We start from the raw sequence: 13,566 nt of genomic DNA, 5'->3' as shown, positions 1-13,566 counted from the left end.
CTCTACGACTAGGTAAGCCTAACAAATGCGGAACATAAACAAAACTTGCAGAAGAAAATAACCAAACACTAAAATAACTAAATGGAACAATAGTTATAATGCCGCTCAGCATATACAACACAGCATTCTCAAAACCAAGTACATTATCCCAAAACCCAGAAACTCACGGAAACACAAGCCTTTGGAATATCTAACAGTCTAACTCCAGAATATCTAACAAGAAAGAAAAATATAGAAGGGCGATGTTTAACACCGAGAATAGAAAGGGACTTCTCGGTCTGCGGACGCGGCAGATGTACCTCGAAGTCTCTAGAGCAGTCGCCTCTCTCAAGGATGGTAGGCCTGAGTAGCGGTACCTGGATCTCCACATGAAAAATATGCGCAGAAGGGGCATGAGTACACCACAGCAATACTCAGTAAGTGCCAAGTCTAACCTCGGTTGGGTAGTAACGAGGAAGGTCAGGGCCCTACTGAGGTTAAATAAAATATAAAGATCAACAGTATAGAACCGAACAATATAAATAAGTACGGCAGTAAAATAACACAGGATGTACAGGATAGCAACAGCTATACAGAAACAAGGTAAACATGGAAAGGAAATACAACTCAGCACCAATAATAACAATCGGGGATCTCCCAGGATACCATCCTGTAGTCCCATCTGTACATATCCAATGGATCTCCCGGGATCCCGTCCTGTAGTCCAACTCATAGTGCGCGGGGATCTACCGGAATCCCGTTCCGTAGTCCCAAATGTAAATACCCAGTACTGGGGGAATCTACCGGGTGCATTCTAATAGTTCTATATAACTGTGTAGGGAAATCTACCAAAATCCCACATCCGTAGTCCCAAAATAAACAGACAAGAGAGAGCTACCGGAATCCCATATCCGTAGTCCCAAAATAAATACACAGCAGCAACAGAAAAATATACAGAAATGGCAAAATTTCATATTAAGGCAACAAGTGATTCTAGCCTAGCATGCTGCACAGAATTCAGGTAAGGCAGGTTGAGCAAATAAAGCAATTAAGTCACTTAGACATGCTTTCCTAAGCTAACAACAGGCTTAATAGTGCAAGTAATAGAAAGAGGAAACATACTAGTAATGACTTAAAGAAAACCGAATTTCCAAAAATTAGCATAAGTATGCACTCGTCACCTCACGTACCAAGCATTTTCAATTACCAAATATACCAATCCTAAGGGGAAGGTCCCCCCCACAAGGTTAGACAAGCCACTTACCTCGAACCGGCTCAAAAATCAATCCGAAACCACGCTCTTTCCACGAGTACTCGACTCCAAATGGCCCAAATCTATTCAATTCAATTTCATAATATAAATAACACTTCAAGTAACTGACTCTACAATTAAAGTCTAAGTTAATACGCGAAATTATGAAAAATGACCAAAACGCCCCTCAGGCCCACATCTCGGAATCGGGTAAAATTTATATTTTCGGAATTCTCATACTCTCATGAGTCTATGCATAATAAGAACACTAAAATCGGAGTTCAATTGTCCCCTTAAATACCCTTTTTTGGGTCTCTTAAACTCAAGCCCTAATTAGCTACGGACCTCCAAAACACATTCCAAACACGCTCCTAACCTCGAAATCACCCAGCGGAGCTAACGAAACCATCGAATTTCCATTCTGAGGTCATCTTCATACTTTTCTGACTACAGTCAACTTTCCAACACTTAAGCTCTCAGTTAGGGACTAAGTGTCCCAAAACCCTCCGAAACGCAAAACCGAACATCCCTGCAAATCAAAATAGCAGAATTAAACTTGGGGAAAGCAGTTAATAGGGGATCAGGGCGTTAATTCTTAAGATGACCGGTCGGGTCGTCATATCCTCCTACACTTAAACATTCGTTCGTCCTCGAACGAGCATAAAGACATGCCTGAAATAGTGAAAACATGAGGGTAACGGCTGCGCATATCCTGTTTGGTCTCCTAGGTCGCCTCCTCGACCGGCTGGCCCCGCCACTGAACTTTCACGGATGCAATATTCTTTGACCTCAACTTTATAATTTGCCTGTCCAATATTGCCACTGGCTCCTCCACATAAGATAGATCCTTGTCCAACTGGACTGAACTGAAATCCAACACGTGCGACGGATCACCGTGATACCTCCGGAGCATCGAAATATGGAATATCGGATGAACTCCGGCCAAGCTGCGAAGTAAGGTAAGCTCATAAGCAACCTCCCCAACATGCCTAAATATCTCAAAAGGGCCAATAAATCTCAAACTCAACTTTCCTTTCTTCCCGAATCTCATAACGCCCTTCATAGGCGAAATCCGAAGCAGAACCCGCTCTCCAACCATATAGGAAACATCACGAACCTTCCAGTCCGCGTAACTCTTCTGTCTGGACTAGGCTGTGCGGAGTCTATCCTGAATCACCTTAAACTTCTCCAACGCATCCTGAACTAAGTCTGTGCCCAATAATCTGTCCTCACCTGGCTCAAACCAACCCACCGGGGATCTACACTGTCTCCCATATAAAACCTCATACGGTGCTATTTGAATGTTGGACTGATAGCTGTTATTATAAGCAAACTCCGCCAATGGCAAGAACTGATCCCAAGACCCTCCAAACTCGATCACACACGCACAGAGCATATCCTCAAGAATCTGAATAGTGTGCTCGGACTGTCCGTCCGTCTGAGGGTGAAATGATGTACTCAACTCCATCCGAGTACCCAACTCATGTTGAACGGCCCTCCAGAACCGTGATGTAAACTGAGTACCCCTAGTTGAGATGATGGACACTGGAATACCATACAGACGAACAATCTCCCGGATATAAATCTCCGCCAACCGCTCCAAAGAATAAGTAGTACACACAGGAATAAAATGAGCAAACTTGGTCAGCCGATCCACAATCACCCAAATAGCATCGAACTTTCTCAAAGTCTGTGGGAGTCCAACTACAAAGTCCATGGTGATCCGCTCCCACTTCCATTCCAGAATCTCTATCTGCTAAAGCAACCCACCCGGTCTCTGGTGCTCATATTTCACCTGCTGACAGTTGAGGCACCGAGCTACAAATCCAACTATATCCTTCTTCATCCGCCTTCACTAGTAGTTCTGCCTCAAATCCTGATACATCTTTGCGGCACCTAGATGAATAGAATACCGCAAGCTATGGGCCTCCTCTAGAATCAACTCTCGAAGCCCATCAACATTGGGTACACAAATCCGATCATGCATCCTCAATACCCCATCATCACCAATAGTCGCATCACCGTGCTAAACCTTGTCCTTGAGGACTAGCAAATGATGGTCATCATACTGCTGCTCCCTAATACGATCAAATAAGGAAGACCGAGAAACCATGCAAGCTAGAACCCTACTGGGCTTCGAAAGATCCAATCTCACAAACTGGATGGCTAACGCCTGAATATCCATCGCCATAGGCCTCTCTGATGTTGGTAAACTCCCCAAACTCTCTGCCCGGCGACTCAAAGCATCAGCCACCACATTGGCCTTGCCTGGGTGATACAGAATAGTGATGTCATAGTCCTTCAACAACTCTAACCACCTCCTCTGGCGCAAATTTAGATCCTTTTGCTTGAACAGGTGCTGCAAGCTCCGATGGTCAGTATAAATCTCACAAGGAACACCGTATAAGTAATGTCGTCAAATCTTCAGGGGGTGAAAAATGGCAGCTAACTCAAGGTCGTGAACAGGGTAGTTCTTCTCATGTATCTTCAATTGTCTGGATGCGTAGGCAATCACCCTACCGTCCTGCATCAACACCGCTCCGAGGTCAACCCTCGAGGCATCACAATAGACCATATAAGACCCCGAACCTGTAGGTAATATCAAAATTGGGGTTGTGGTCAAAGCTGTCTTGAGCTTCTGAAAGCTCGCCTCACACTCCTTCATCCACTGGAACGGAGCGCCCTTCTGGGTCAATCTAGTCATAGGGGCTGCAATCGATGAAAACCCCTCCACAAAAAGATGGTAGTAACCCGCCAAACCAAGGAAACTGTGGATCTCGGTAGCTAAGGATGGTTTGGGCCAACTCTACACAGCCTTTATCTTCTTCGGATCCACCTGAATACCCTCACTCGATACCACATGGCCTAAGAATGCCACTGAATCTAACCAAAACTCACATTTTGAGAACTTAGCATATAACTTCGTCTCTCTCAGAGTCTGAAGCACAGTCCTCAGGTGTTGCTCATGATCTTCCCGACTCCAGGAATACACCAGAATATCATCAATAAAGATAATGACAAACGAGTCAAGATACGGCTGGAACACACTGTGCATCAAATGTATAAAGGCTGCTGGGGCATTGGTCAGCCCAAATGACATAACAAGGAAATCGTAATGACTATACCGAGTCCTGAAAGTAGTCTTCCGGATATCTGGTTCTCAAATCTTCAACTGATGGTAATCTGAGCGCAAATCAATCTTAGAAAACACTCGTGTGCCCTGAAACTAGTCAAACAGATCATCAATACGAGGCAAAGGATAACGGTTCTTCATTGTAACCTTGTTCAACTGGCGATAATCAATACACATACGCATAGAACCATCATTTTTCTTCACAAACAAGATATGAGCACCCCAAGGTGATACACTAGGCCAAATAAAATTATCAAGCAATTCTTGTAACTGGTCCTTCAACTCCTTCAACTCAGGAGGGGCCATACGATATGGAGGAATAGAAATGGGCCGAGTGTCCGGCAACAGATCAATGCCAAAATTGATATCTCTATCAGGCAACATGCTTGGAAGTTCAGCTGGAAACACATCGAGAAAATCCCGTACTACTGGGACTGAATCAACTAAAGGGGTATCAATACTGACATCTCTCACGTAAGCTAAATACGCGTCACACCCCTTCTCAACCATATGTTGAGCTTTAAGAAAAGAAATAACTCTGCTGGGAGTGTGATCTAAAGTACCCCTTCACTCAACATGTGGTACACCTGGCATAGCCAGCGTCACGATTTTGGCGTGACAATCAAGAATAGCATAATGGGGTGACAACCAGTCCATGCCCAAGATAATGTCAAAATCTACCATACTGAGCAATAATAAATCGACTCTGGTCTCAAAACCACTAAGAGCAACCAAACACGACCGATAAACGCGGTCCACAACAAGAGAATCTCCCACATGAGTAGAAACATAAACAAGGGAACTCAAAGAATCCCAAGATACACCCAAATGCGGAGCAAAATAAGAAGACACATAAAAATAAGTGGAGCTTGGACCGAATAGAACCGATGCATCTTTGTGACAAACTAGTATAATACCTGTGATGATAGAATCAGAGGCAACAGCCTCGGTACGAGAAGGAAGGGCATAGTATCTGGCCTGGCCTCCCCCTCTAGGGCAACTTCTACCTCCCCGGCCTCCACCTCTAGCTGGCTGAGTAGGTGGGATAGCAACTGGAGCTGTAACCATAGCCTGAGAACTCTACGGGGCACGTTGTGGCTGAGAAGTCTGTGGAGGTGCACCCCTCCCAAGTCTGGGGCAATCCCTCACCATATGACAAGTGTCACCACACTCAAAACAAGCTTTGGGAGGACGTGGTGGCTGTGACTGGCTTGGGCCAGATCTACTGGACTGACCTCTGAAAGCACCCCGCGCAGGAGGCGCGCTAGAAACTGGAGGTGCATAATAAGGCTCATGGGTCCTAGGAGAAATTGGAGCACTACTGGCTACTAGAAGAGTTGAATGAACAGGGCGACTCATATAACCCCTACCATGACAACCTGCAGTTGGGGTACAGGCACCAGAATAATGGCCCGACTCTTGAGACCTCTTGTCCTCCCTCTCATCTCTTTCCCTAGAATGCATACCCTCAACCCTCCTAGCAATGCTCACCACCTACTAATAAGAAATATCCATCTCCAACTCAAGAGCCATGCTAAATCTGATGCTAGGAATAAGGCCCTCAATAAACCGGCAAACTCTCTCGCGAACAGTAGAAACCAAGGCTGGTGCATGCCTAGCCAAACTAGTGTAGCGGACATCATACTCTGAGACAGTCATAGCACCCTGGCGCAAATGCTCAAACTCTGCGCTCCATGCGTCCTTGAGGCTCTGAGGAACATACTCTCTCAGGAACAGATCTGAAAACTGAGTCCAAGTCAGTAAAGCAGCCTCATCCAGACTGTCTAACTCATAGGTGCACCACCACTCATAGGCAGCTCCTCGAAGTTGGACGGTAGTGAAAGAAACCCCGCTCGATCCTGAGATACCCATGGTACGGAGAATGCGGTAACACTCATCAAGAAATTCCAGAGCATCCTCCGATGCTAGACCACTAAATATAGGGGCTTGTACTTCTTGAATCTCTCAAGCCTCAACTACTCATCCTCGGAAGTTGCTGCCCTGTCCTTGGGCTGAACTGGCACTGCAAGCGGTATAGAAATAATCACAGGGACCTGCTCAACATGCACTCGCTACTCGGGATGCAGGCGGCGGGAGTCTATGCTCCTCCCGCGCCCTAAGATGTAGCTGCAGCAAGGGGAAGCAACCCTACCTGAGCCAGAGTGGTGTACATGCACATGAACTGTGCCAGAGTCTCCTGAAGAGCTGGAGTAGTAGTAGCGGTAGGCGTATCAGGTGCCTAGATTCCGGATGGATCTTCTGGTGGTACTTCGGCGGCAGCTCACGCAGGTGCTCTAGCTGCACCACATGCGCGTCAGCAGCCTCTACCCCAGCCTCGGCCTTTGACGGCTGCAGTAGGAGTGTGGGTGCCTGATCATCTCGGGTAGCACGTGTCCTCACCATCTGTGAGAGAATAGAAGACAGAAGTTTAGAATTGTGATGTCAAAATATCGCACGACAAGAAAATCAAAGGAAGTGGAATTTTCCTAACAGTTACAAAGCCTCTCATAGATAAGTACAGACGTCTCCGTACCGATCAGCGAGACTCTAATAAACCAACTTATGATCCATGACTCCTATGAACCTAGAGCTCTGATACCAACTTGTCACGACCCCATTTTGCCCTCAGTGAACTGTCATGATGGCACCTAGTCTCTATGACTAGGTAAGCCTAACAAATGCGGAACATAAATAAAACTTGCGGAAGAAAATAACCAAACATCAAAATAACTTAATGGAACAATAGTTATAATGTCGCTCGGCATATACAACACGACATTCTAAAAAACAAGTACACTATCCCAAAACCCAAAAACTCACGGAAACACAAGCCTTTGGAATATCTAACAGTCTAACTCCAGAATATCTAACAAGAAAGAAAAATACAGAAGGGCGATGTTTAACAACGAGAATAGAAAGGGACTTCTCGGTCTGCGGACACGATAGATGTACCTCAAAGTCTCTAGAGCAGTCGCCTCCCTCAAGGATGGTAGGCTTGAGTAGCGGTACCTGGATCTGCATATGAAAAACATGCGTAAAAAGGGCATGAGTACACCACAGCAGTACTCAGTAAGTGTCAAGCCTAACCTTGGTTGGGTAGTGACGAGGAAGGTCAGAGCCCTACTGAGGTTAAATAAAATATAAAGATCAACAGTATAGAACCGAACAGTATAAATAAGTACGGCAGTAAAATAACACAGGATGTACAGGACAACAACAGCTATACAGAAACAAGATAAACATGGAAAGGAAATACAACTCAGCACCAATAATAACAATCGGGGATCTCCCAAGATACCGTCTTGTAGTCCCATCTGTACATATCCATTGGATCTCCTGGGATCCCGTCCCGTTGTCCAATCCATAGTGTACGGGGATCTACTGGAATCCCGTTCCGTAGTTCCAAATGTAAATACCCAGTACTGGGGGAATCTACCGGGTGCATTCCCGTAGTTCCATATAACTGTGCAGGGAAATCTACCGGAATCCCACATCTGTAGTCCCAAAATAAACAGACAAGGGGGAGCTACCGGAATCCCACATCCGTAGTCCCAAAATAAATACACAGCAGCAACAGGAAAATATACAGAAATGGCAAAATTTCATATTAAGGCAACAAGTGATTCTAGCCTAGCATGCTGCACAGAATTCAGGTAAGGCAGGTTGAGTAAATAAAGCAATTAAGTCACTTAGACATGCTTTCCTAAGCTAACAACATGCTTAATAGTGCAAGTAATAGAAACAGGAAACATACTAGTAATTACTTAAAGAAAACCGGATTTCCAACAATTAGCACAAGTACGCACTCGTCACCTCACGTACTAGGCATTTCAATTACCAAATACCTCAATCCTAAGGGGAAGGTCCCCCACACAAGGTTAGACAAGCCACTTACCTCGAACCGGCTCAAAAATCAATCCGAAACCACGCTCTTGCCACGAGTACTCGACACCAAATGGCCCAAATCTATTCAATTCAATTTCATAATGTAAATAACACTTCAAGTAACTGATTCTACAATTAAAGTCTAAGCTAATACGAAATTATGAAAAATGACCAAAACGCCCCTCAGGCCCACTTCTTGGAATCGGATAAAATTTATATTTTCGGAATACTCATACTCTCACGAGTCTATGCATAACAAGAACACTAAAATCGGAGTTCTGACCCCTCAAATACCCCTTTTTGGGTCTCTTAAACTCAAGCCCTGATTAGCTACGAACCTCCAAAACACATTTAGAACACGCTCCTAACCCCGAAATCACCCAACGGAGCTAACGAAACCATCGGATTTCCATTCCGAGGCCGTCTTCAAACTGTTCCGACTACGATCAATTTTCCAACACTTAAGCTCTCAGTTAGAGACTAAGTGTCCCAAAACTCTCCGAAACTCAAAACCGAACATCCGGGCAAATCAAAATAGCAGAATTAAACTTGGGAAAAACAGTTAATAGGGGATTGGGGCATTAATTCTTAAGACGACCGGCCGGGTCGTCACATCACTTCTCACGACCCCAGTTCACCCTCCGTGAACTGTCGCGACGACACCTGCTTTCCATTTATCATGCACAATTACCTTGCTCAGAAAATCATGATAAGTGGTGATAAAGAATCTGTGAAAAAAATTTGTCAAGGGTAAATTTTGTAGTGGTTAACGATGATGATGATTTCTGTTTTAATTTGATACAAAAAAGGATTCAAGTTGTAGTACTTAATAGCGGCGGAGTAGATGCTTCTAAAGGTTCCTCAAAAGTATTTCGTAGTAATGCCTATAATATATAGTATACTCCGAGCATATATATGCTAAACTTTTAGAGGCATTAACTATCATATGGAGTTAAATATTATATTAAATATAGTTCAGAATATATAGTATATTATCAGTTTAGATGTTGAATCTTAATTGTTCATATTTTTTAATTTAGTAAATTACAATGCTTTTTCTATATGTGAAGGCTAAAGTCAAAGGAAAAATTATAGAAGATGAAGTCGAGGATGATTTTTATGTCGAGAATGTTCAGAAAGGAAGAAAAAATGATGTTCACTGCCGGAAAAAAACATACAAATATTATGTATCTGATGTATACTACTAACAAATAAGGTCAAGCTAATACATAGTATATGTTATTACTATGTATATGATGTATACTACTAATAAATATTGTATACAATATATTATATAACATATACTTATACTACAATGGTATATAACTATACAATAGTTCTCATATATTGAATATCTATATAATATACCCATCTTGTTATGGATTTGCTTAGGTGAATTTATTGAATATTTATCTGAACATATTATTGATTTGATTAGTTTTACTATTATGTGGCAGCTGGAGATATGGTATTGTACGGATAGTGGGTAAAATAATGGATACTCAAATGGTGGGAGTAACAAATCTCTAGATTATTAAGCCATTTATTACGCATGATGTGCCAAATAATATCATACCTATAAATATGCCAAGAACGAGAATTTTTAGGACTAACTATACGTTTCAGATTGCCCCCTTAAATAGGAAACCATATTATTAGAGTATATCTTTTATATTTATGTTGTACAATATGTAATTCAAAATCAAGTTGTATATTATGGAATATTTTACAAATCCTTAAGTAACTATGAAAATTTCCCGAAAAAAGGGGCTCTAAGCCCATACCTTATGCTGCTAAGTTTAGGACTTAGGGATTAGAATATATTTTTATTGTCTAGTTCTTTGAGAAAAAAATAGTAACAATAGTATTGGAAAAAAAAAAAAAACTGTGACGTCGGCGTGAATATATAGAAGCTAGACTACTACTTGATTCCAATTACCAATCATCCTGTGGGAACCATTGTGAAGAAAGCCAAGTTACAAGGTATGCTTATGTGTAATTCTTAATACAAAGGGAATTGAGAATGTGAGATGAACTAATATCATTTATAATGATTAGTTCTAGTGATTTGGTAACTGACTATTGAGTTAGTCTTTGTGATTAATAAATTCTAGAATGAATTTTCAGAGGACTTATCGAATCCAACTTACTGATGATATGGATTTGGGTATTAATATATTTCTAGAAATTTAGTCTATTTTCATTTTATGTTATAGAATGGTTATGTGAGGTCAAGGAAACCAAAAGAAATTGCAAGATTCAGAGTTAAAAGTTCACTAGACCAAAAATATCACTTTTGAGATGCTTAATTTCTGTTGATTAAAATAATGGTGGATCGATATATGTGTTTAACGATAATTGAGAGATTACCTAAAATTCCATGAATGGCTTAAGTGTTTTTTTCACACAGAGATGATTTGTGACTCTTAGTTACATGGTGTTACCTTCTATTCTAAGACTGACTTGTGATCATCACGCCGTGAGTGAAAAATAAAGGGTCAGATATTCCAAAGACATTTTCCAAGATCTTTGTGGATAATAAGATCATCTGGTGACGTATCTTAAATAGTTGAACCACCAGTAAGTATCATGGATTAGATGAATTGAGTATTCAAATTGTTTTTCATCATTCTTGTTTATATAATCATTAACGACATATGAGAAATTTTTTCTTGTATTCGATAGAAGCATATGTAATGACTGAGGAGGGTCCTATGGACATCGAAATAATATTAACCAAATATCAAATTAGTAACAAGTGTGAACTATGATTTTCCCCGTATACACTGTGATGTTTGAGTGTTGTGATATATTTAAAAAAAAGTGATATGTTGATGGTATTATGCATACCAAGGAACTAGCATTTGTGATATTACAATTGTCTTTGTATAAGGAACAAAAATTGATCGGAATGAGAATCCTCACCTTCTTGGGGGTTAGTGATAAGGTTTTAGAGGCAGACATAGTTGATAATAAAAAAAAAATGGAGCATTATAGCTAAAGAGTCGAATGTGTGTACAATGGTTATGGATGACTCCAGAAAATTTTTACTCGAGAAAATTTTATGTTTATGAAACTTAGTACATTCGAAACTTGCACTTATATATACATTGGGATCGAAGATAGAGAGCTAACTATGGCAGAGATTGACACAAAGTATCACAAAATAGTATTCTTCAGTATATGAATTGTTTGTATGTTAAATACGAGTGTTAGAGAGTTCAAAATTTACTACAAGCATGGTTATCAGTAAGAGAAGTGAATATAGATCACTATAGACATTTTAGTTGGTCTGCACGTTCATTAAGGATGTTGTGAACCTAGTTTGGGTAAACATGATAGGCTCAGTGAGATCCTACACCTAATTTAGTTCGAATTGACATATTATCCTATGCAATCGATATATTTGAGAGATAGTATAATGGTACGAGATATCCATATTATCATGTATGAAAAGAGTAACAATGCATAGCACACTTATGCAGGGGTGCATGTATGTGTTCCAGTGTTGCCGTACATGAGAACGTTACGTTTGGATGTGTTCTATCGCTGCAATTCATGGATATATTCCACTATAGGATTGTGTTTGTGGCGGTTGGATGTGTTCCAGCGTAATGGAGGTGGAAGAGAGTGTGGACATAATTAAATAGTGATTGGTTCATGATTCTTATCGTTTGAGGTCTTATGTAGATGACAGTATCTTGCTCCATCTGGTTGGCTAAACATAGTAAGTTACAGTTATTGCGTCTAGATATATATTAGTTTAGCAAAGCCATGTAGGAGGTAGCGTTGAATGAGGGAACGATTGCAGAACATATAGAGTAGACAACAGTCCTATGCCAATAAATAAGATCATGATTTGGAGCTCATGAAAGTTAAACAAGTCCTTTGAAGATTTCTCTCATGCGAGCGAGGGGTTATGATATTCAATTGAAAAGGTAAGTTAAGTTTAAGATATATTGGTTGAAATAAGATTTTGGTCAGATTGAATTAGTGGCATTGAGACTTACTTTGTATTCAAAATAGTTGACATCTTGCGTTTTATGTGTTTGTGATTAAATGATATGTTCATGATGAGACTCTTCAACTCGAGAAGTGCTAGATGAAAAACATTAACTTACAAGGAAGGTCTAGTATCCACTGTTAATAGACAAACGTGACAAATGAGGTAAAAAAAAAAGGTTGCTTCATTGAGAATATTATGGCACAACCATCCAACAAAGAAAGCTACGTGGGAGTCCAAACTAGACATGCGAAGCAAGTACCTGCAGTTATTTGAGATGTCAGGTACTCATTCTAATTCGTTCGAGGACAAACGATTTTTAAGTGGGAGAGAATATAATAAACGAAAATATAATAATGTTATTATCTATTAATTGTGCTATTGGAGAATTAATTTAGTTTGTAGTTACTCGATCAAATACTAAATTAGTAAAATAGAATTTATTATAATAAATAAGATGCATATATAAGATAGTGTATTAAATAAGCGATTGATCGGCCTAGTTTATAATTAGCAAGGTAGTAATTTCGAATAATACGAAGGGAAAAAAAGGGCCCTAAGCCCATACCTTATGCTGCTAAGTTTAGGACTTAGGGATTAGAATATATTTTTATTGTCTAGTTCTTTGAGAAAAAATAGTAACAATAGTATTGGAAAAAAAAAAATGTAACGTCGGCGTGAATATATAGAAGCTAGACTACTACTTGATTCCAATTACCAATCATCGTGTGGGAATCTTTGTGAAGAAAGCCAAGTTACAAGGTGTGGTTATATGTAATTCTTAATACAAAGGGAATTGAGAACCTGAGATGAACTAATATCATTTATAATGATTAGTTCTAGTGATTTGGTAATGATGATCTCTTAAGATTAAATACACAAATTGAAATTCTAACAGAGAATGCTCACGTATGTATACGGCAGTAATGGGGAATCTATCGCATCTTAATTTCTTTTAAGGTTAGGTTTCGAATATCTATAAGTAAGTATAGACAGGTTTCGACTCTTACTCTGGTTATTGGCACTGGTATCTAGTGCTAATTTATAGAAATTAAAGCTAACTATCGTGTTTAGATTGATATATTAGAATATAATTTCACTTTTATAATTTGTGACTTGAGATGTAAATATTGAGATTCGGCTTCAATATCGTGTTTCAAATATCTTTCAAGGTTATAATTTGTGACTTGAGATATATTAGAATGTTGAGGCATAATGTATGCTGCCATGATAGATTTGGGACATTGTGTATGCTGCCATGATAGATTTGGGGCATTGTGTATGCCGTCGTGATAGATTTGGGCATTGTGTATG

Source organism: Nicotiana tabacum, chromosome 16 (assembly GCF_000715075.1).
Source record: "Nicotiana tabacum cultivar K326 chromosome 16, ASM71507v2, whole genome shotgun sequence".
Lineage (NCBI taxonomy): Eukaryota > Viridiplantae > Streptophyta > Magnoliopsida > Solanales > Solanaceae > Nicotiana > Nicotiana tabacum.
This window is presented reverse-complemented; position numbering follows the sequence as displayed.